Here is a 25,239-nt window from a genome sequence, read left to right on the forward strand (position 1 = left end):
GTTGCGACGGAGCGTTTGGGAGATGATGATGATATTATTTTTTTTTAAATTAAATTGCAAACCAGTCCTTGGAGTTTATGTTTGGATACATGTTTAGTTGCAAGTAAAGTTTTGGATGTAAATTGTGAAATTAACAAAGTCTATTGGTTAAATAATGAAAAAGAAAATATTTATAATTAATTAAATACTTTATTGATTAAATTACCCGAAAATGAAAACGGGTCGGGTATTAGATACTTATTTTATAAATGATAAACCGAGTTATTACAATAATGTTAGCTAATAACACGGGATTCATATTTAAAATTTAAACATTTCTTATCCAATACTTTCAACTATTTTAAATAAAAATCACTACATTCACTTTATGCAACTTTAAATCTTCTAATATCATGCTAAATCAGGATAATCACTTTTATATGAACATGCCTTTAAGGTTAGTATTTCTTTGTCATTTTCCATTAACATGAAATGAAAAAAAAATCATTTTGTTATATTTTAATTTCTGGTTATATATGTTGCTTGATTATACAATTGTTAATTGTAAAATATAAATCAAGTAAAAATTTGTCATACACAAAATATTAATGGCACCAAATTTATCATGATTAATCAGTTTCAAATTATAAATTTTATAAGGATGACTATATCATCAAAGTTCAGTTAATATGGTTTTTTTTGGATAATCATGTTTTTGGAATAAACATGAGTAGATGATCTTAAATGGCATTATATTAATTGATTAAAATGTATGATATTTTATGTGTATGAATATTTTTTTTTTGTAATTTCATGAATATTTTATCATTTATATAGGGTTGGTATATACTTGAAGAATCTTATGTGTCACACTCACAACTATACATGGCTATATCAAGAGTTATAAGCATACATATATGTTACCTTATCAGGAGTTACAAGTAAGCATAGACTAAAGATTTTGATATGTGAAAAACAATGTATAGCAACCAATACAATCACAAATGTAGTATACAAGGGAGGTTTTACTTATTTGTAACATATTTGTGTTATGTAATTTTAATGTAAATTGGAACTGTATAAAATAAAAAATATATTTAATAGTTAAAGTATAAAACTTTTAAGAATTACCCGTGTAATACACGTGTCTCAAACTAGTATTAATAACAAATTGATTGATTTAATAATCGGGTTGAGGTGGTAGTCTATGTGATATAAAAACCCACCCAATTCCCTCCTTTTCTTTCTATTCTAAAATCAAATCATACATACATGATACAACCAACAAACCCTAATAATCAACAGCATTTGGTTGTAGGTTATGGATTCAGTGGTTGTATCATCATCATCTTCTTCTTCTGTTCAATGTCCTGAATGGAACACTGATAGACCTTTCCTCACCGGCCATTTCCACCAGCAACAAAAACCCACACCCGAATCAAAGGGGCTTGATATTTGGTTGGTTGCTTTTCATTTCACTTCATTTCATTTCTTTTAAAATAAATAAATAATTGCTTATTTTGTATACAGTTTGAATCTGACAAGCCTATTAGGTGCTACAATGTTGCACTCCAGGAACTGATTGTTATCGATGATCTCTTGTCTGCTTTAACTGGTATTGACGGACGATACATCTTCATCAAAAAAGTTGAAACTGAGGAGTCTTTTAGCTTCCATGTTGCAGGATATATGGATTTAGCACTTCAGGCAAGATATGATATGATATGATATGATTCTTCTTCTTCACATATGTATAATATTCATAAAGTATAAGAAGCAAATGCAGGAATCAGCAAAGCGGATATTCCCTTTATGCAAGAGCTATTTGCTCATCAACGAGTTCGTGGAGTCAAGATCCCACTTCAAATCTGGATTGGTTAATCATGCTTTTGCTACTGCACTTAGGGCCCTCCTTCTAGTAAGTTGTACATTATTATTATTATTATTCATTTCCTTTCTTCTGCACTTAAAACTCCTTAATATTTCCCAGGATTATCAGGCAATGGTGGCACAGCTTGAACATCAATTTAGACTAGGAAAACTCTACATACAAGGATTATGGTTCTATTCTCAGCCAATGATGGGATCAATGCAAGCGTTGTCAATCGTTATAAACAAAGCCTCAGCGTCTAATTTCCTTGGTTCTGCACTCCTTAACCTGTTACAAAGTCAGGTATATTTCTCATTCTTTTCATCTTTTTCAATTTTTGTTTTTATATTTTAAACCAATAAACAGGCCAAGTTAATGGCTGGCAACTACTTGGTGAGATCATTGCTGGAGAAGATGATAGACTCTCCAAATTCGGCTTATCTTGGCATACTAGAAAGGTCATATAAAAAAATAAAATTCAATCTGAACATTTAAATACTTGAATCAGTAAATTGTAACATGTGCAGGTGGGTGTATGAAGGAGTTATTGATGATCCTCATGATGAATTCTTCATTGCGGAGAACAAATCTCTTAAAAAAGTAGGATTTTTCTTCGATAATGCTAAAAGTTTAAAATAATTATAAATGCATTGGTTTGTGTTGTTAACAAAGAGTGATTGTTACAGGAGTCTCTCACTCAAGATTACGATGCTATGTATTGGAGGCAAAGATACAGTCTCAAAGATGATATTCCTTCTTTTCTTGCAAATTCAGCTGAAACCATTTTAACAACCGGGAAATATTTAAATGTCATGAGAGAATGTGGTCACACTGTTCAGGTTAATTTTTATTTCTAATTGGTTTAATATAAAAAAAAGTTATTTCAATTATGTCCATGTAAATCATTTTAACTTGCAAAGCCAAACTAATTCATTTCAAGACTGGACAAAAAGTGTCTTGGGTCAACACAATTTTAATTGGCCCTTATCAACATGTAGAAGAGTACACATTTTGACTTGCATTTGTGTTTGACTGGTCACCCAAACTACCGAGTGACCCATTTTGAGATAAACTTGGTGAAAGATTGTATATTGATTGTGTTTAACATAATACAATAGGTTCTATATTTATAGATCTACAATAGATTTCTAGGGCCGGCTGACATAAGCCTAGGGCTGGCCCATAAGACCATAAATGTATTGACTAATACTCTCCCTCAAGCTAAGGCCGGGGACCGACTCTTAGCTTGAACTTTAAGAATAGAAAACGATCTGATGGTAGCGGCTTTGTGAACACATCGGCAATTTGATCATGTGTAGAGATAGCTGAACTGATAGCCTTCTTTGTGCAACTTTCTCTCGAACGAAGTGAAAATCTACTTCCACATGTTTTGTTCTAGCATGAAAAACCGGATTAGCAGATAGATATGTAGCTCCCAGATTATCACACCATAGAGTAGGAGCAGAGTGCATTGGGACACGAAGTTCTCTTAATAATGTTTCAAGCCAAGTCAATTCAGCAACCGTATCGGCCAAAGCCTTATATTCAGATTCGGTAGATGACCGAGATACAGTCTTTTGTTTTCTGGCTGACCATGAAATAAGATTTGACCCAAGATAAATAGCATATCCTCCCGTGGATCGACGGTCATCCAAGCATCCAGCCCAATCAGCATCAGAAAAGGCGGTCAACTGATGAAAGGAAACATCCGTATAGGCATGCAAAACAGGAGATGAGGAGCTGGAAATCAAGAGACCATGACTAGCAGTTCCATGTAAATATCGTAAGATGCGTTTTACAGCAGACCAGTGATTGTCAGTAGTAGAATGCATGAACTGACAAACTTTATTAACCGCAAATGTGATATCAGGCCGGGAGAGAGTAACATATTGTAATGCACCAACCATTTGTCTATATTTTACCGGATCCTCAAACTGAGAGCTGTCACCAAGATTAAGAGGGTTACCTGTCGCGCATGGTGATGGAACCGGTTTGGAATGGGACAATTTCGCCCGGTCCAATAATTCATTAATGTACTTTTGTTGTGAAAGAATGATATCGGAACCTTTACGAATCACCTCAATACCCAGAAAATACGATAAGGGCCCCATGTCTTGTATTGCAAACGATTTACTAAGACATTGCACCACATGATTGATAGCCTGATTGTTGTTACCTGTTAAAATAATGTCATCGACATATACTAGCATATACAAAAGTGTCCCTTTACCAGAATAAATAAACAAGGAAGGATATGTTCTAGATCCCCTAAATCCGAGAGCAAGTAAAGCAGAAAAGAGTCGTTCAAACCAAGCCCGTGGTGCCTGTTTGAGGCCATACAAAGACTTATGCAGAAGGCACACATGATTTGGCTTACGAGGGTCAACAAAGCCTTGTGGTTGCTTCAAATATACTGTTTCCTTCAGATCACCATGTAAGAAAGCATTTTGAACATCAAGCTATCGTAGAGACCATTGTTTGGTGACAGCTAATGATAAAACGACCCTGATTGTAGTGGATTTCACTACTGGACTAAATGTTTCATTATAGTCTATACCAGGTTGTTGATTAAAATCTTTAGCGACTAGACGCGCCTTGTAGCGCTTAATTGCCCCATTTTGGTTCTTTTAACTTTATATACCCATTTGCAATCAACCAAATTAGTATGTGGAACACGAGGAACTAAAGACCAGGTACCATTATGGATAAGAGCTGAGTATTCGTCCGCCATGGCCCGGCGCCAATTTGAATCTTTGTTGGCAACGGTAAAGCTGGAGGGTTCTGTGTGAGATGTAGGAATGGAGGTTTGAAATGACGAGGGATTGTATGGTTTAGTTTGTTTGGGTTGTGGGCGTAGGTTAGCTGGACGTTGGCGTTGTGGAGGAGGTGGGTTTGGGTTTGGGTTTGGAGTAGGTGTGTGAGTTGATTGGGGGGCTGAAATAGGATGTGGATCAGGTGGATTAAAGTCGTTAATCGGCTGGTCAGATTGTAGGGTGGTAGAAGATGGCTGAGTGGTGCTTGTTGGGTGAATAGTGGTTGACTGATGGTATCGGTCAAAGGCTGGGGCAGTGGGAACCGAGTTTGTTGTGGACAGGCGGGTGTAAGTACGAGTTGGTGGATCTGTAGAGTGTGTATGACTAGGGTCGGGTGGTGGGTTTGTGGTGGTGTTTGAAGAATCCACCATGTTTAGGGGAATGGAAGTTGTGGGATAAGATGAAACATGTGGATCAGGAGATGAATTCGGGGAGGAGGTGGTAGGTTTAGTAAGGAAAGGAAAAGAATTTTCGTTGAACCAAACGTGAAAGGCAATATAAATACGTTCTGTGACGGGGTCTAAGAATCGATACCCGTGATGAGAGGTGCAATACCCAAGAAAAATACAAGGTGTAGATCGAAAATCCATTTTGTTGGGATTATAAGAACGAAGGTGAGGAAAGCACTGGCAACCGAACACGCAAAGAAAGGAGAAATAAGGTTTACGGTGGTATAAGTGTTCGAAGGGGCTGGTGTTGGAGTTTGTACGAGAGGGCATTCTATTTATTAGGTAGACAGCAGTTTCAAAATCATAATGCCATAAACGTTGAGGGACATGGGATTGTGCCATTAATGTTAAGCCCGTTTCAACAATATGACGATGACGTCTTTCAACAACACCATTTTGTTCGCTGGTGTGAGGACAAGAGAGACGGTGAATAACGCCAATAGAGGCAAAAAAAGATGAAAGATTCTGAATTCCCCACCCCAATCGGTCTGCACAGTTTTTAGTTTAGTGGAGAATTGTCGTTCAACCATAGTGACAAATTGTGTAAAGGTGGCAAACACATCTGATTTTCGTTTTAAAGGAAACAACCACATAAATTTAGGGAAATGGTCAACACACAAAAGAAAGTAGTTATAACCATCAAACGAAGTCATAGGGGCTGGTCCCCAAACATCACAGAAAACTAAATCCAAAATACGAGTACTTTTATAATCAGCAGACAATAAATTAAGTTTGGAAGATTTTCCAATAGAACAAGCAATGCAATGAGAATCAAAAGTCTTTGCAGAAATAGGTAAACAATATTTAGAAAGCATAGTCTGAAATAACTGGGAATGTGGATGTCCCAAACGTTGATGCCATGTGGTTGTTGAAGCTCGATATGTCAAAAAAGCAACTTTTGGATGTTGATGGAGTGGTAGTTTGATAGAGTAGAGTCCATCGTCACTTGGACCCGTGAGGAAGGTAGTGTGGGTAGAATTGTCCTTCATAGCAAAAAATGTAGCATGAAATTCAAAATAAACATGATTATCCTCAAAAAAATTTTGTACAGAAAGAAGGTGTTGTTTGATCTCAGGTACATGAAGGACATTGTTTAAGTGAAAGGTTTTGTTAGGTGAGAAAAGTTTTGATGAACCAATATGTAAAATGGGAAGAGCGTTACCATTACCAACACGGAGATGATCATCACCGTAGTAAGATTCTGCGGAGTCAAAACCAGACAAATCCGGTGCTACATGGTGATTAGAACATGTGTCCGGAAGCCACGAAGTAGACGCTTGTGAGCGATAATCTGCATAATTGGCGGACGGTTGTCTCGTTCGGAAGGTGGAGGGATCTCGTTTTGGGTATTCATATGGCACATGTCCAATTCCACATCTGTTACAAGAACCTCATACCATGTTTTGATTTGAAGCCCAACTAAACTGACCTTGACCTGAATTACGAGAGGTGCTTCCCTGGCTGCGGTTGTAGAAGTTATTCCCACGGCTGCCACGACCGCCACGATTACCACGGCCGCGACTATAGTTGGACTGACCGGGCCTGTTTGTGTAAAAAGCTTGAGGTGCGGTGGCGGGTGATGAAACAGAAGATGGTTGTAACTGAAAACCAAGACGGCTAACAAATTGTTGAAGTGCCAGAACTGTATCAGTTGGAACCGAAGGTGTACTAGCTGCTGTGGCAGCTGTAAAAGCTTGAGCATTTGGAATTGTAGGGGCTGACTTTTGGATCATAAACTCATGGTCTTCAAGAAGACCAGGGAGTTCGTGAAGACAGCTGTATATTGTCTAGCAAAGAGGGTTTGTTTGACTCCGTTGTACTCCTCACGAAGACCTGCAACAACAAGCATGACAATATCTTTGTCGGGCATGGGTTGGCCAATATTTGCAAGGGCATTTGCATACTCTTGTGCCCTTGCAAGATATGCAGCAGATGTCTCGTCTTTCTCCATTTGTATTTTTAACAATTGTGCCTTCAATGTAAATTCTCTAGAAGAAGTGTGTGACTCTTCTAGAGATAACACCTTGCACGTGTTGAAAGGATGTTTCAGAGATGGTTGAGATAATTAGCATCTTAACATGTGCATCATTGCACAACCAGATCGTGTAATTGGGGTTTGATTGGGTGACAAGTGTTGTATCCTCCTTTGCAGAGGTTCTTGGAGCGGAGATGGTGGGAGGAGGACATGGAATACTCCCATCAACATAACCGAATAGGCTATGTGTAGTGAGAAAGGGTTGAATCATAAGTTTCCAGTGACCATAGTTTGTAGGGGATAGAGTGAAACCAAACTTATGAGAGTTGTGTGAAGTTTTCTCTGTGGTGGTGAAGGCTGTAAGTTGTTGATCAGCCATGGTATGTAATGGATCTGGAAAGAAGAAAGATGATATGAGTGTATTGTGGAGAGTGGCGGCAGAAAGAGGAAGGTCAGAACCCTAAGCTCTGATACCAAGATAAACTTGGTGAAAGATTGTATATTGATTGTGTTTAACATAATACAATAGGTTCTATATTTATAGATCTACAATAGATTTCTAGGTCCGGCTGACATAAGCCTAGGGCTGGCCCATAAGACCATAAATGTATTGACTAATATTTTGCCACCTGTTATTTCTGTGAATCTTGGTTTTAAAGTGCGGCACATCAGGAGCGTATAATGCGTGATGTGCCGATGAGATCATATCAGGTGAGCGATGCGCTGCGATTCCTTGATGTGAGGATGACGCACTCTAACTCGCATAATGCGTGATGCAGTCTAATGCACACATTTCTGAGTTAAAGTGAGTTCCTGCATAGGTTACTTGTTCCTTGTGCATAGGCTACTTGTAAACATAGAGTTAAAGACTACTTTTGGTTATACATAAAACTTCTTTGGTGGTACTATAGCTTTATTTATTTATTTATTTATTTATTTTAGTTTCTTTATTTTTTAGTGTTGGTTTACAAATTAAAATATTATCTATAATTAATTTTTTAGCATTTTACTGAGTACGATGATGATAATGATTGATAACAAACGCATTACGCACCCTTCCTACTCTACCAATAGGTTTGTCATGGGTGAGATTTTTACTAGGTGTGGTGGTGGTTGTTAATGTTAGTAACAAATGCACCGCATACATGATGTGTGTGCATCACACATTGTCTTTTTTTTTTTCGGGATCAAAACGCGTTGCGCATTTCAAAACCAAGATGCGAATCTTAATATTTTATACTAGCTTGTCTCTATAGGTCCCTACATTGGAGAATTCAAAATTGATCAGCTTTGGGTCCATTGATCACTATCTTGAGTGCATCAAATCTGCCTATGATTTTGCTAGCGGTGAATTACTAAATCTCATGAAGGATAAGGTGCGGTTATTTTATTTAAAATTCTATTCCTGTTTGTGATTAGTTTACTCACCTTACTGATCAATTATATTATATTTATGTTGTTGATAGTATGACCTCATTGGAAAGCTACGTTCTATCAAACATTATCTTCTTCTCGATCAGGTATGTTGTTAGCAAATAAACTATTTGATAATATGAAACAGTTTGTCTTGTTTCGGTTATGCTTGACTAGTTGTCGGTTGATTTGACTTACAGGGTGATTTCTTGGTTCACTTTATGGATATTGCCCGTGATGAACTTGCTAAAACACCAAATGAGATATCTGTTGAGAAGCTTCAGGTATCTAATTATTATAACTTTTGATGGCTAATCTCATATGGTTAATCTATTTGTGTTTATACTTTTGATTCATATACCTAAGCTTGGAAGACTGGACGGCTTGGGCGGTTTTGGGTGACGGGTTAAAATCGGTTCCAGTTAATACATGGTTTAAGCACAATGAGTTTGTGTCATAATCGGTCATTTTCAAAATTTTTCAATTTGGTTCTGGAACAGGTTATTTTAAAAAAGTATCAGTTTGGTTTGGGTCAAAATGGTTAATTTTAAAAAGTATCAATTTGGTTTAGGTCAAAACGGTCTGGGGTTAATACGTGTCGTATTAAAAATGTATCAATATGGCTCAGGTCAAAATGGGTCATTTAAAAAAATGTATCAATTCAGTTCTTGTCAAATGAGTTCGGGTTAATACAAGTTTTAAGCAACATGGATTCGGGTCAAAACGGGTTGTTTTAAAAATGTATTAATTTGGTTCCAGTCAAAATGGGTTGTTTTAGATGATTATCAATTTGATTTGCATCAAAACGGGTTTTTGCCAAAATGGAGTCGGGTTGAAACGGATTGTTTTGGATAAAAGTACCAAAATAGGCTGACTTGCTATATTTTTTGACCCGTTAACTAATATTTTGACCCAGATGAATCTATATACAATTTCATTTTGCTTTGAAGAATGAGCATCATTTCCATAGATAATATAAACTTACATATAGTGGTATTTTTGTATAGCACTAAAAATTATAATAGATTTAGACTGATTAAATTAATATTAATATTTTATTTAATTTTCAGTCTCTTTTGGACATTGCACTGCGTTCAACAGCAGCTGCAGCAGATCCTTTGCATGAAGACGTCACATGTTCAGTGGTTGGTAACATTTATACACAATATAAACATTGTAAAACATTTAGTTAATAAGATATTATATTATTATTCATTTTGGTTTCAGGACACGTGTTCTTTACTGAAGAGATTAAGCACTCTCAAACATCTTCAAACAGGTGACACTGTTACAGAAACTGAAGAGCCCGTTAGCACTACTGGTGTCGAAACGTTTTCTGTTAATTACAAGGTAATTATCTTAAGTTCTTAAATATGATAGGAAAATTGGATTTTAATAATCCCAAATTGCAAGCATTGGCCAACAATAATCGCAACTAACAATCTGACTGATGGCAATCCTAACTTTCAGTTTTGTTAGCCGTAACATACTAACAAAATGCTAACTCTGTTTATTTCTTAATGACGTGGCGTATGATGTGGTGGAATATTATAATAAAAAAAATAAATATTTCATAAAAAGTCAAGAGGCCCACCAACAACCAAAGACACAACAGCCATCGTCTTCACATAAAAACCCCTCCGGCAGACCTGCGTTTTCCGGTAACGTTCCGGCGACAACCCCTATTGACTGAAACGATACAACAACCGCAGACCAATTTCTGTTGCGAACCAGAAGCAATATATGGTCGGAAAACAAAAGGTGTAAACGACCAGAAGCGAGATCCGGATAGAAACTGCCGCAATGCTAGATCCCGTTCCCAAATTAGTAGATTTTACCCACCACCACCATTTGGCCAAAAAAAACGAGATGAATCGGTGGTGATTTGCCGGAAAATCGATAGGGATGGAGTTGCAGGTTCTTAAACAAGATGGCTTGTGATTTGTGGCGGGCTACAAATGTCGACTGAAAAGCAGGGTCGTGGTACTTCTCTCACCGGAAAATATATAGAAGATGGTGAGGTGGTGGGTTTCGTGGTGGTGGTTGCCTGGTAGGTTTGGTGGCGGTGAAGTCTGGAACGAAGAACAAAAGGGAATTGGGAGAGGGGTGGGCTCTTTTAATTACTTTTATAGAATTCTATATTAGTAATAGTAAGTTTCACTTATTTATATTATAATATTCCACATCATACGCCACATCATTAGAAAATAAACAGAGTTAACATTATGTTAGTCTGAGATTGTTATGGGTAACAAACTGAAAGTTAGGATTGCCACCGGTCAGATTGTTAGTTGGCCAATGCTTAATAGCTTGAATTATTAATATCCAATTTTCCAATATTATCACTACATTTTTGAATGTATATATATGTTTAATTTGCTTTCTGTTTCAGGCTCAATGGCCATTATCACTTGTGATATCAAAAAAAGCTTTGACAAAATACCAGCTGATATTTCAGTTTTTGTTTCAGTGCAAACACGTGCACCAACAACTTTGTGCAGCATGGCAAGTACACCAACTATGTGATTATATAAATATAACTGTCATTAATAATTATTCAAAATCATTTTTCAGTGATTTATATTTTAAATTGTGATTTTATTGTTGTAGGGTGCACGCGCACGTGATATGCATGGAACTGCAATCTCTACATCTTCAATATTGTGTCGTAACATGCTTTAGTTTATAAACAGTCTTCTGCATTATCTAACATTTGAGTTAATCAAACTTCCGGCTTATGATCTTTTATTTCTAACGGGTAGCTAAAATGGAAATGAGCCAAATGTTGCCTCTAGTGGTAGTTAAAATGCATAAAACACCGTATTGTATCATTTTATTCAGCGAATTATGTTATTTTATAAGTTATTCAGCGATTTATGTTATTTTATAAGTTATAGTTTTGGTCAAAAACTGTTCGGGTCAATTTGAGTTGACTCTGCAATAACTACCTTAATTGACCTGTTTACACAACTCGGCCATTTTGCCACCTCTATTAGGACTAGGGGTGTGCATGAAAACAAAAAAAGCGATTTAAAACCGAAAAAAACAATCCAAAATAACCGAACCGAAACAAAAACTAACGGATTGGTTTTATGTTCATGTAGAAGCCGAACCAAAAGCTCGATTTCAATTTTGCGCCTATAAAAAACCGAAGAAATCATTTGTATAGATATTTGTTTTTCTTTTTGAATTTCAAGTAATTTATGCTAGTTGAATTATATAGAGTAGCCCAAATGTTTTAGCCCAAATATATGATAAATAGCCAAAAACAATTTGGTCCAAATTGACAAGTTCATTATTTTTAGCCTTTTTTTTCGGCCCAAATGTTCAAGCCCAAATGACAAAACTTAACCAGATCTGAAATTTCGTGTTGAGCCCAAAACCGACTCATGCACACCCCTAACTCTATCATCCGCCTCCCTCCAGTTTTGTTATTGTCAGTAGTTTTTCTGTTTATAAATTTCTTGGACATTATTATTGAATGGTAGTTTTCTATCTGCTTTTTAGGTTCTTGAACCAAATTGGCATGTTATGCATAATAAACTTGAGAATGCAAAGAGCATGGATGAGGTATGTGTTGACTTTTGTATAAATTTAATGTATTTCCACCTATATATATCTTGGTTTTATATTAACAATTCTCTTATTATTTCCATCTACTAGTTTTTTAAATCATCTTTAATTTAACCAAATCTTTGTATGAAAATAGGTAATTCAATATCATGACTTTTTCATGGAGAAGTGTCTCAAGGAATGCTCACTTCTTTCACCAATCCTCCTCAAGGTTCCCATTATCCCTTACTCAAATTTGAAAATAAAAAAAAATTAAATACAATATGATTTTAACACGTGCTATTTCGAGTGAATGTGCAGAAATTAGAAAAACTGAAACTTGTATGCCTTCAATATGTGGCTGCGACTCAGTGGCTAATGAACTCCATTGAAGTTCCAGAAGACACAGATAATCTTTTGTTTGAAAGTGGCAAGCCTTTATTAAAGCTTAGAAAGCCTTCTAAGAAGCCCAATTCACCCACACAAGAGTCATCAGTCATTCAATGTGTCCTGTAAACATCCTCTTTACTTCAACCTTTTATGTATTTATTTATTTATTTGTTAGATTACATATATAGTTCATGTGGTTTGTCAAAGTAAGGGCGTTGGTCGGGTTTCTTCTTCTTTTTTTTTTTGGGGGGGGGGGGTGTATTTGTCTGTCCAATGTATCCAATGACCTATTTGTATCACAATCGGGGTTGTTAGGTCGGGTAGTACGGGTTTGGACACATTTGTTAATTTAAAGAAAAGTTGGTTTACATACTGCACTTATGATCCAAAAGATTACAACCCTCATGCTGTTTGAAAAGTTATTATAATTCGAAACTAGAACATAACTCTTGTGCTATTTGGAAAGTTGATTTGTATTCATAAAATCTTGATAACATGCCATATGTTGAATTGATCTTGTTCAGGTTATTTGAGTTTTTAATTTGAAGGCCTAACTGATACCTGACCATAATAACAGTGGGATTAATTGATTTTTGGTTAACGAGTTCATTCGGGTCTGGTTAATTGGGTACGGATAATATTAACGGGCCTAGTGAAAAGTAGCATCTGTAGTATCTAACTGTAAAAGGTTGCATGCTTGAGATCTGTAGCTGTCATTTTGTAACATCTTTGGGTTCTTTCACTAACCTTTGTTATAAAAGCTGTTAATTTTGTGTAAAATGACTATTTTACCCTTTAGCTTAATTGTTATTAACAAAAAACCCAAGAACCACCGGTGGTAACCTCTTCACTAGGGACCAGTTTCTAGCAACAAGTGCGTAACCATAATTGACTTTGTGTTGGCTTGACCATTGGCTTTCATGTTGGGCTCATGAAACAGTATATGGACTTTTTGGTTTAATTGAGTCGCGTAGTTTTGCAGGAAATTTGAAAGGGAGTTTACTAGTGAGCTTCAGAGTTTAAGGCCAATTTTGAGCAGTAGGGCCCAAGCAGAGCCATATCTGACTCATCTTGCACAGTTGATTCTTGGTGTTGGTATGGATCAACAGATGTAGATTTGTGTGTGCTTATTTACATATTCCTATGTTACATGTATGTTTTGGAACTATGGTGTGTTCAACAATATGATCTAATTGTGTTTGAAAGTTGTTTCTAAATTGGCTTTCAAATCATTATTATTCTTTTAACACAACACTTATTTCTAATGTTGTTAATATTGACTTAGGTCTGTCGTGTTCATCACTAGTGAAACTGTATTTTGATATTGTTTAATGATGAAATGATGTTCTTTATAATTAATGTTTGAATATTCTTGTTTACTTTTATAACGTGTTTGTTTATATACATTCATTTATTTTACATTATGTTCTTGAGCCATTCATGTAGAGGATTGATGAACAGGACATGTTCATTTTATTAGCGAGCGAACATGAAAATGAAAGTGAAAATTTGGTCGCTCGACTTTTGGGTTAAAGTTAATACAAACAAAGACAATAATACTATTCATTAAAATGAACAACCGATCACAAGAAACTCTATATGGTACAAGCTATCCCTCCACTGGTGCAATGTCATTTCGTTCAGATATAAACTGAGCCTATAAAACTCATGCTGTGGCATCTATTTAAGATCTATGTTATCGTAATATGATATTGGTGTCCTCTTGAGTCTTAACACTGCCAGTTCGCTTTAAGTTGCTTACGATGTAGAAGTGATTATCTAAGAACCTGTTAAAACTCCCTTTTCTAAAAAGCCCTTTGTCCCTTTTTAGCCGGGGAGGGGGGGGGGGGGGGGGGGTCCAAGTAAGCTTCTTCCCATAAATAACTTCATAGCCCCCTTTTTTCATAATTTTACCTTTATATTGGGGTTAACACATTACATTTTCATTGTTATTTTATGACCGCATATCTACAAACCAATTCACAGTATTGTTTTGCATGTTACTTTTCTTCATATTTATTTATGAATTATGTGAATTATATGCTATGTGTTTATTGCTCTATGTGTAAGAAAATAAATATACTCTAAATGGGAGGTTCGACGGGACGTATTCACGCAAATTCGGGTTCGGGTTTATTCGGGTTGGGTTAATCGGGTTTCGAGTATCCTAGAAAACAAAATAAAAAACATTTTTTTAAAAAAAACTACAATGCTAAAATTAAAACAAGTTATTATTCTTTGCTAGTAAGCAAATAATCAAATAATAAACCAACATAACTTGATAAAACAATCCAAAAGAAGAGTAAAACTAACTAAAACCATAATCGTCTTCAATCGGGCGTGATTTGGTTGTTCGATTATGGTTACTATTAGTAATAAACATAAAACATAAATTAACAATAAACAGTCTATCTATAATAGTTGCAATGACAACAATCGATTAGGACCAGATTTTGATAAAATTAGTTGCTAAGACAAAGCCTATTATACCTAAAGATATATTTAATTTCAAAATTAAAAGTTTATTCGGGTTATTCGGGTTGACCCGAAACTTATAAATCAAACCCGAGAACCAACCCAAATTACTTCGGTTCGGGTTCGTGTTAGTATTTTCTCGGGTTCGGGTTTTTCGGATCGGGTTTGTTCGGGTTCGGGTACGTGTTTTCTCGAGTTGAGTTTCGGGTTTCGGATAAAAATCACAGCCCTAAAATTCGACTTTATGTTGAAAAGAATAACAGTATCATTTCATTTAATCTATCCGTAGTAATTTGACGTTATGTCAAAGTTTCGTCTATTAGTTTTTTATTTACATTATGTTGAAAATGCTCATCACGAAAAGTGAACCGTGTTCATTTTTTTCATACTATACATATACGAACTTAGAATTGTCACCAACTTAATTGTTGACAAAGATATTATTTTAAACATGTTGCATGTTGAAATTTGATTTGAGGATCGAAGAAAATTTAGTTGGACTTTTAGGTTATTATAAATGATTAATGTTTGTCTATTTTGATGTATTATTATATGATTTTAAAACAATTTTGTACTTGTAATTTGATGAAATAGATTAAATATTATTGCCACCTTAATAGTGTCTATGAGCTATGAACAATTAACGTCCCGCTCTGATGTATAATCCGTCATTGGTCTGGGTGTTACTTACGTTCTAAATGTTTAACTACTGTTGTCGATGGGGAGACACATACTCATACTCGTAGTGGAAGGGTCCGACAGGATGTACCCACACTTCCTAGTAATTCGACTATAAGTGGAATAGAACGGAGATTTTCGTTATTCTTAGTAATCTGGCTTTATATAAAAGAAAACTGAACTTTTATTTATTTTTACGTATTGCTTTTATGACTGGTTAAATTACTTTGTTAACATGTGAATTGTCAATTTTATATATTATACATATTCAAAACTTATGAAAGATCACTAACATATATGCTAACCTTTTATTTATTTTAATCATGTTACAGGTGTTAGTGTTTGATGAAAGAACAAGGACGTAGGCGTAGTGGACCTTGGGGTATTAGATTGAATTAATAAATTTGTTTTAGTTGTATTGTATTTTCTTTTCTAAACTAGTATGTGTACCTTATTGCGAATGAATTAAATAAAATGATATTCACATTTTAATAGCGTCATTGTCCGATGAGCAATCAACGTTACGCCACGACTTTTAAGGTTTTCACTAGTTCAATGTATGGTGATTTTGAGCAAGAACTCAATGAACGATTAGTTTAATGATAGGATATGCAACTGGGTTTTTTGAATTGAAAATTTAAGTGTATATGAAATATTTATATTTTACTCTGAAAACTCATGTGTTTGTTCTGCATATGTGGTAATCAAACAGTTTATGATGAACTGAGTTGTCTTTACGCTTTGTGCTAATGGATTCTGCCAGAGGTTTGAAACATAAAAGCACATTGATTAGATTTTGTAATAAGTTTATAACAATTTGTTATTATTACAACAAAACCAGTTCGTTATTAATTAAACTGCTTTTAAATATATAATCATATATATATTTACCCGAAGAATTTACTAATTTCCGTCCACGTAACACACATGTTCAAACCTAGTATGTTTGTAAAAGTGGCTCACTTTCAACTTGATTGCAAAGAATTTGTTTAATCTCTAGCTTCTTCTCTAGATGATATTCAACACGATCTCTGATACGTACCCATACCCATGTTTTCCTCAAGCAGCATGCAACACCCACGTCTCATGCATGTTTCATTGTTTCCAAATTATTGTATTAGGTTACCTTACAACTTTTAGGTAATGGGTCATGTTAGTGGATTAGTGGGTCTAGTTAGTTTCATTGGTTTGTAGCCTATAAAAAGGCCATTAGTGTATGAACGTAAAGAAGGAAGAAAAATGAATTAAAGTTAGTTTTGTTGATCACTTCTTGTCTCTATTTCTTGAAGTCTAACCCGCTCAAAGGGTCATTATCTTGGGAGACTAGTCATCTCAAACTAGCTTCTATCAATGGTGCTTTCATTCTCGAACCCTATGCCTTCCTATCATGAACCACAACCTCTTAAACAAACCATAGTTGCCTTTGCCGATGCCGTCTCCGAATAGTCGGCTGCTATGAAGGAGTTTTCCTCCACATTGAAAACATTTGTCACCGCCCTTGCCGATGCCCAAGCCGCTCAGTTTGAGCAAACCAACCTCTTATTATCGTTTGCCAAATCACTCCTAGCTACCCTTGCTAAACCGAAACCGTCACTTGAACCGTTTACACCACCTCAACAAGCACGGCCTCCTTCAACCCCATAACTACAAACAACATCAAACAAGCACCACAAACAAGCAACACCACTCAAACCCTTCGAAGGAAGAAGGTCGGCTGCCTCAACAAAAAGAAAAACCATGCAACATGAACAAATTATGAAGGTTAAAGTAAACGGGAGACGCGAGTCGCAACCTCCGTGGCGGCCTTTCGAGATCGTCCACCACTGCTTTAACAATGATGAAACGCCTACTTTCAACGAACGACGTGAATGGTGACCACCATGGCTCATCGTTGACACTGCACCGAACACAATTGGAAGGGTCGAATGGTGACCACCGTGGGAAGCGATTCCGTCCTTGAGGACAAGGACATTTTTTAGGGTGGGAGAATTGATACGTACCCATACCCATGTTTTCCTTAAGAAACATGCAACACCCACGTCTCATGCATGTTTCATTGTTTCCAAATTATTGTATTAGGTTACTTTACAACTTTTAGGTAATGGGTCATGTTAGTGGATTAGTGGGTCTAGTTAGTTTCATTGGTTTGTAGCCTATAAATAGGCCTTTAATGTATGAACGTAAAGAAGTAAGAAAAATGAATTAAAGTTAGTTTTGTTGATCACTTCTTGTCTCTATTTCTTGGAGTCTAACCCGCTCAAAGGGTCATTATCTTGGGAGACTAGCCATCTCGAACCGGCTTCTATCAATGGTGCTTTCATTCTCGAACCCTATGCCTTCCTATCATGAACCACAACCTCTTAAACAAACCATAGCTTCCTTTGCCGATGCCGTCTCCGAATAGTCGGCTTCTATGAAGGAGTTTTCCTCCACATTGAAAACATTTGTCACCGCCCTTGCCGATGCCCAAGCCGCTCAGTTTGAGCAAACCAACCTCTTATTATCGTTTGCCAAATCACTCCTAGCTACCCTTGCTAAACCGAAACCGTCACTTGAACCGTTTACACCACCTCAACAAGCACGGCCTCCTTCAACCCCATAACTACAAACAACATCAAACAAGCACCACAAACAAGCAACACCACTCAAACCCTTCGAAGGAAGAAGGTCGGCTGCCTCAACAAAAAGAAAAACCATGCAACATGAACAAATTATGAAGGTTAAAGTAAACGGGAGACGCGAGTCGCAACCTCCGTGGCGGCCTTTCGGGATCGTCCACCACTGCTTTAACAATGATGAAACACCTACTTCCAACGAACGATGTGAATGGCTACCACCATGGCTCATCGTTGACACTGCACCGAACACAATTGGAAGGGTCGAATGGTGACCACCGTGGGAAGCGATTCCGTCCTTGAGGACAAGAACATTTTTTAGGGTGGGAGAATTGATACGTACCCATACCCATATTTTCATCAAGCAACATGCAACACCCACGTCTCGTGCATGTTTCATTGTTTCCAAATTATTGTATTAGGTTACTTTACAACTTTTATGTAATGGGTCATGTTAGTGGATTAGTGGGTCATGTTAGTATCATTGGTTTGTAGCCTATAAAAAGGCCTTTAATGTATGAACGTAAAGAAGGAAGAAAAATGAATTAAAGTTAGTTTTGTTGATCACTTCTTGTCTCTATTTCTTGTTGTCTAACCCGCTCAAATGGTCATTATCTTGGGAGACTAGCCATCTCGAACCGGCTTCTATCAATCTCGTATCTCCGGAACCTATTATACCAGTTTACTATATAGGGTTGGTTACTGGGCATAACATAGGTATACAAGAAATTGGTATGAAGATAAGAGCCGCGAAATCCATAAGTATTTCAATTCAAATAAAAGACCGAGTTTTATACGTAGAAGATCACGATCAATACCGATGCCTAGTTTTGGAGATCTACCAATGTCAAGTATCGACGCCAATATAGACTCCCAAATGGGATGCCAATTCACTTAATCATCTTTAATCACAAAGATCATTGTTGTTGTTTATTTTTGTCTTGATCAGCTGTATGGTCTGATTAGTCGTACATATTGCTCTTTACAGTTCAGAAATCAAAGCTTGCTTAACAATTGAGAAAGTTGATCGCATATTGTCCTTCTTCTTATCAAACCCTACGACCATCACATACTGCTCTAACATACCATAAATACGATATACAAAATCGGGTCCAATGTTTCTAAATGGTTTTTACTTCTTAGGGCCGCCAAACCCGACCATAAATAGGACAACCTAACTGCATGAACTAAGAGTAGTCATTATGGGGCGTAACTTATGTATAAGTTGACACATTAACTAATATCCATATTCCCCAAAATTATAAAGGTGTTTAAACAAATGTCCTAGTCCATTCCTAAGACTGCCAGTGATAAATGTGAGGCTAAGCATAACATATGGTTAATGAGTTGGATATCATGGTATCCATAACGCTTTTAATGGTTTAAGGAGGGCAAACTCACTTATGTGATGGTTAAGGATATGCGAATCATGGTAACCATAATGATTTGAGGACCAAATCACCTATGTGAGACAGAAGTGAGTTCGTTTCAAATGGATATGGTGCATAAACCCCAGAGCGCTCATAAAGGCTAAGTGTTCATTGATCATAACAGGCACGACAATGAGGGGTTAACTAGACTAGGAATAGTGTTGTGTGAAATGTAATAACGTCTACATAAAAGGGGTTATTTCATGGACATCTAGTCTACTAACCGCTAGAAGACTAAGTACGTTTCACAAGTGCAGTTCAATGGGACACCTACTTATCTTGCAAACTCAACCGTTGTAATTATGCTTGTCACTAGAGTGTACAGATATATCTCCATTCATGTGGGGGATTGTTGGAACTTTTGGACTAATAATATTTATTAGTTCGTGTTACTGATAAACCCATTATTAACGGGTCCAAAGAGTAGAGATTAATGCAATATTTATACTCTAAAAAGAGTGGTAGAAGAACTTGAACTATGAAAAAAGGGTTTGTCCTACATTGGTGAAATGAGAACCTGGTCTTGTCCCACATTGATAGAAGAGTTAATTGCAAATATGGTCCATCTGATAGAACCTAAACACAAGTTGTAACCCCGTGGTGCCATTTCTACAGATATGGGCCATGTGGTGGCACTTTTATATCACTTTTGCTTTTCCGTAAAATCACCATTAATGAATTCTGTTAAAATAAAGGGTAGATCAATCGTTTCACACATAAACCTAATAATAATAATAATAATAATAATAATAATAATAATAATAATAGAAGCACCACCGATGATGAAAGCAGGGAGGCCATGCTTTATCTCCATATCAAGATTCAACTACGTTGTTGTACTTGGTTGTTGAAATGATGTGTTGAGTTTATCAACTCCAACAATCAATCTTCATCATAAAACAAAACCCAACCTCTTTATTTCTCTTACCACCATTCCAAATATTCTCCACCACCACCATTCTCAGACCACCATCGAAGACCACCGCCACCATTCTTCGACAACCATCAAAGACCATCATCACCGTTCTCCGGCCACCATCGAAGACCACTACCACCATTCTCCGGCCACCATCAAAGACCACCACCACCACAAGACGACCATGACATATTGACATCCCCAAAGCAAAAAACTGTTGCACACACTTTCACTTTCAATTTAAATTCCAACCCGACCCGTTTCACAGTATTCGCCCCATAATAAATCTAAATTTTCAAACTACACTTGACAGATTTGTTCCATTTACGTAAATCCAACAATCCAACACAACTCATACATCATATATTATTAATTTTGACAGATTTCCAACCTACCCATTCTCTTTCATCAAAATTAATAACTTCATCACATTCATCTTCCCATCAATCCAACACAATTCATCATCATCATCATCATCATCATAGCACTTAGTAAATCCCACCAACACAACTAATACATGTAACACCAATTTTCATTCATTCATTATTAATTATCATCATATTGTTTCCAATTTTGATAGGAGTTGAGAGCAGTATTAATAATAATAATAATAATAATAATAATAATAATAATAATAAATAATAATAATATCCATGGCTAGAATCATAGGAGTTAATACAGTCGACTGGATCTCACTACGTCCAAATGCAATCTGAGCCATCGAGTCTGTCACCCTTCTTCTATATATTATTACTAGACGGGTGCCCGCGCGATGCAGTGGGTATTTGAACCTGTTAATCACGTACAAATATAAGTGTTTATGGTTCGGTTAAAATATTGAAATCATTTAAATCGATAATTGGTTTGACTTCTTTTTTCTTTTTCTTTTTTACTTTCGATTTGTTGGTCGGTTTCAAAATTTTCAAAACGTAGTGAACGGTTGGTTCGCGGTTTATATCGGCAACCGGCCATATGAAACCAGAAAAGACTGTAAATTAACCTAATTGCAATATGATTCCTTTTGTAATATTTGTTGTTATTATTTCACGTCCTAGCTCTTACATTACTATTTACCATTTATGTGGCTAAAATTATCATTTTTTATTTATAATCATCTCAAGTATCATATTATTTTGGTTTTTAGTTAAAATTGATGGTACATTTCAATTATTAGTTATTTTAAACTAAATTTATTATTAAAGTTTAAACTGTGAAACCAAACTGGAACCAGACCGTTAGTAACGATTCTGTTTCAACTTTCAATGGTTGAGTTTGGTTTTGGACGACAAAAAATCAGTATTAACGGTTGGACTCACAAGTTTAACTTAAAAACCATCAAAACCGACATTGAACACCCCTACGTAACATATTAATTTATTTAAAATGAAAAAAATTACAACAATATCATATCCAAATTAAAGAGAATAAAATGCTCGTTTTTACGGTGCAATTTGTTTATAAAAATATTAACGTATGAAAAAGCTATAGTCGTTTAAAAATCATGGGTGGGAAGTTAGTTTACAAGTTAAATTAAAAACATAATATGGTTAAAGATGAGGGGCCAAACTTGTAAGTTAAATGGATCGTGTTTAAAAGACATGTTTACCCTTACTAACACATGTACCTCATGCTTTAAGTGAGTTGTAAAGTACTTAAAAATGGGTGTCTTAATTTGCCCTTATTTAGTGTATTATTTATAGTATAGATTATTATTATTATTATTATTATTATTATTATTATTATTATTATTATTATTATTATTGTTATTGTCACAATTTAGTTATTGATTTATTCTTTTAAACTTGTGTATTTCAATAAATATAATCAATTTTTTTAAAAATAATCATTTTAATCCAATTGGTTATGAGTGTTTTACTTAGTGTGGTGGCTAGACCCGAATTCAAAACCCATTGTGGACGGTTTTGTTATTATATTTTTGAGGGAAATCGTTAAACAAAATGAGGGTCTAAATTGCATTTATTTAAAAACCACAGGGTTGCAAATTGCAAGGGTATTAGTGTTTTTACAGATTAACTAACGTTGTGACTTGATGGTGGACCAAAAGTGGAATAAAAGTGCCACCTTGCAAGAATGACACCACAGGGTTGCAAACTTCATTTGGGGTTCCACCACATGGACCGTATTTGCAATTAACTATTGATAGAATGATAAACTTGTGAGCTCCTTATAAAGAGGAGAGCTCAAAAGATTATATTCTTGTATGACGAGACAAACTTCGTAGCAATAGCAAGGGTGCAGAGCACCCGACGCGCACAGGCTCGGGCGATGGGCGCGATGTTGCGCTTTGATGGCACACGTTTCACTTCGCACATTCGAATCACAACGAGTCGCTTAAGAGCAGCCTTAGTAATTTTGGTGCTGGCTTCGGGTCGTGCCATGTGACATTCCAGGTAGTGAGTCACCACACTACATGTTAGCATTTGAACCGAAATCGACTGCATATGTGACACCTCAGTGTCATGTGTCATCGCCTCCTTGCTGCTTCGCCAAGTGTCATGTATGTTGCAGCGTTGACAAGTGTCATGCTGACTCCTAACTAGTCTCATACTATTATGGTTTAGAATTGAAAATTCGAAAAGTCATGGTGATACATGAATAGTCGATTTTCAATTTGTTTTATATTCATTTATTCTTATGGTTTGAATTGGAAATAAGGAAAGTCATGGTGGTACATGAACACTCGATTTTCAAATTGATTTAACTACTTATATTAAATTTGATATATTTTCCATATGGTTATTTAAAAATTTATGAGATTGTTATTAAAATGTGAAAACTCATGATTGCCCATGGGCATTCCGGTTTCAATTTCAAATTTTGATTCATGCGATTTTATTTATTTACTTATTTTTATGATTTATATAGATTGATTTCGATGTTTCTTTTGGTTGTCAATACAAATTTCACATTTACGTCCCATGTCACGTGAATTCTTCACGTTTCGCAGCATGTCTTCTCGTTTTCCTCTACGTCGCACTCGAAACTCAACCCGCAAAATGACAACCCAAATTATCACGCAATTGGCCGCTATGATCCCGACAATGATAACCTAAAATCCATCAAAACCCACACTAACGATAACAGTAAATTCAAAACTATGTCTGAGCCAATCCAAACCTAACACTACTCTTGGACACTCAAACTAACCCCAACAAAAAGCCTTGCACAGGAACGCACCCTTTGTGTAACATGTGTAAATTCCACCCCTCTATTACCATACAATGTTGAAATGCTCCAAATTGTGGTAGTTTCAGCCACCACCTCTTGCCAAGAATCTATACATACTCAACACCACCCATTTATTCCCACGACATGCTACCCAAAATTTATCCCAACCATATCTCTTACCATATGCTCGTGCTTCAAGCCTGCTACCATTGCAGTGACCCAAGCACACATGCAATACTCAGAAAGGTCTAACTTGTTTCCGCCATGCAATACCTTACCCCGCATCCGTTGTCCACTTAAAGTTTATTCGTTTTCTGGCATCAATACTTAGTCCTTTCATACTCATCAAACATGAATTTAAAAAAAATCAGCGTATACTTTTCCACATTTATGATTATCTCAACTATTTAATTAATAAATATTTAATCAAGTAGATTTTCTTCAAAATGACTTTAAGTCAAATCAAACAGTTTACCACCACCACCACCACCACCACCACCACCACCACGACCACCACCACGACCACCACCACGACCACCACGACCACCACGACTACCACGACCACTACTACCACGACCACTACCACTACCACTACCACTACCACTACCACTACCACTACTACCACTACGACGACTACTACTACGACTACTACTACGACTACTACTACGACTACTACGACGACTACTACGACTACTACTACGACGACTACTACTACGACTACTACGACTACTACTACTACTACTACTACGACTACGACTACGAGTACTACTACGACTACTACTACGACGAAGACGACTACGACTACGACTACCACCCTCGCCCCCGCTGACTACTACTACTACTACTACTACTACTACTACTACTACTACCACCACCACCACCACCACCACCACCACCACCACCACCACCACCACCACCACCACCACCACCACCACCACCACCACCACCACCACCACCACCACCACCACCACCACCACCACCACCACCACCACCACCACCACCACCACCACCACCACCACCACTACCACTACTACTACTACGACTACTACGACGACTACGACGACTACGACGACTACGACTACGACTACTACTACTACTACTACGACGACTACGACTACTACGACTACGACTACGACTACGACTACTACGACTACGACTACTACGACTACCACTCTCGTTGACTACTACTACTACTACACTACTGTGACTACGACTACTACTGCGACTACGACCACGACCACGACTACCACCATCACTACCACCACCACCACCACTATTATTATTATTATTATTATTATTATTATTATTATTATTATTTTTCCGATGAAATCTTTAAAATAAAATAAAGTATATTACTTTAAACGAGTCTTAAGCCGTCGAGGTTATTTTTTTTCTTCTATTCAGCGAGTCATTTTATCTGGCGACTCTCTATTTTCTAGGACACCTCCTAAAAAAAACCTTTCACATTAAAAACTTTATAAAGTTTCGCAAACTT

General features: G+C 36.4%; 1 pseudogene across 1 annotated transcript; it reads left to right on the top strand.

Annotated features, from left to right (window-relative positions):
* The first annotated feature begins 1,287 nt into the window (after positions 1–1,287).
* LOC143560043 (gamma-tubulin complex component 2-like) lies at positions 1,288–13,609 on the top strand (annotated as a pseudogene). The gene is made up of 19 exons (XR_013140038.1): positions 1,288–1,441; positions 1,510–1,686; positions 1,766–1,897; positions 1,970–2,152; positions 2,216–2,307; positions 2,377–2,449; positions 2,536–2,688; positions 8,343–8,462; positions 8,553–8,606; positions 8,700–8,783; positions 9,570–9,644; positions 9,727–9,849; positions 10,892–11,041; positions 11,110–11,216; position 11,723; positions 12,007–12,069; positions 12,209–12,283; positions 12,373–12,563; positions 13,424–13,609. The product of XR_013140038.1 is annotated as a gamma-tubulin complex component 2-like (transcript).
* Positions 13,610–25,239: the final 11,630 nt, after the last annotated feature.

The sequence above is a fragment of the Bidens hawaiensis genome, unplaced genomic scaffold (genome assembly GCF_021521415.1).
Source record: "Bidens hawaiensis isolate Kalapana, Puna unplaced genomic scaffold, B.hawaiensis_p1.1 tig00001093_1, whole genome shotgun sequence".
NCBI lineage: Eukaryota > Viridiplantae > Streptophyta > Magnoliopsida > Asterales > Asteraceae > Bidens > Bidens hawaiensis.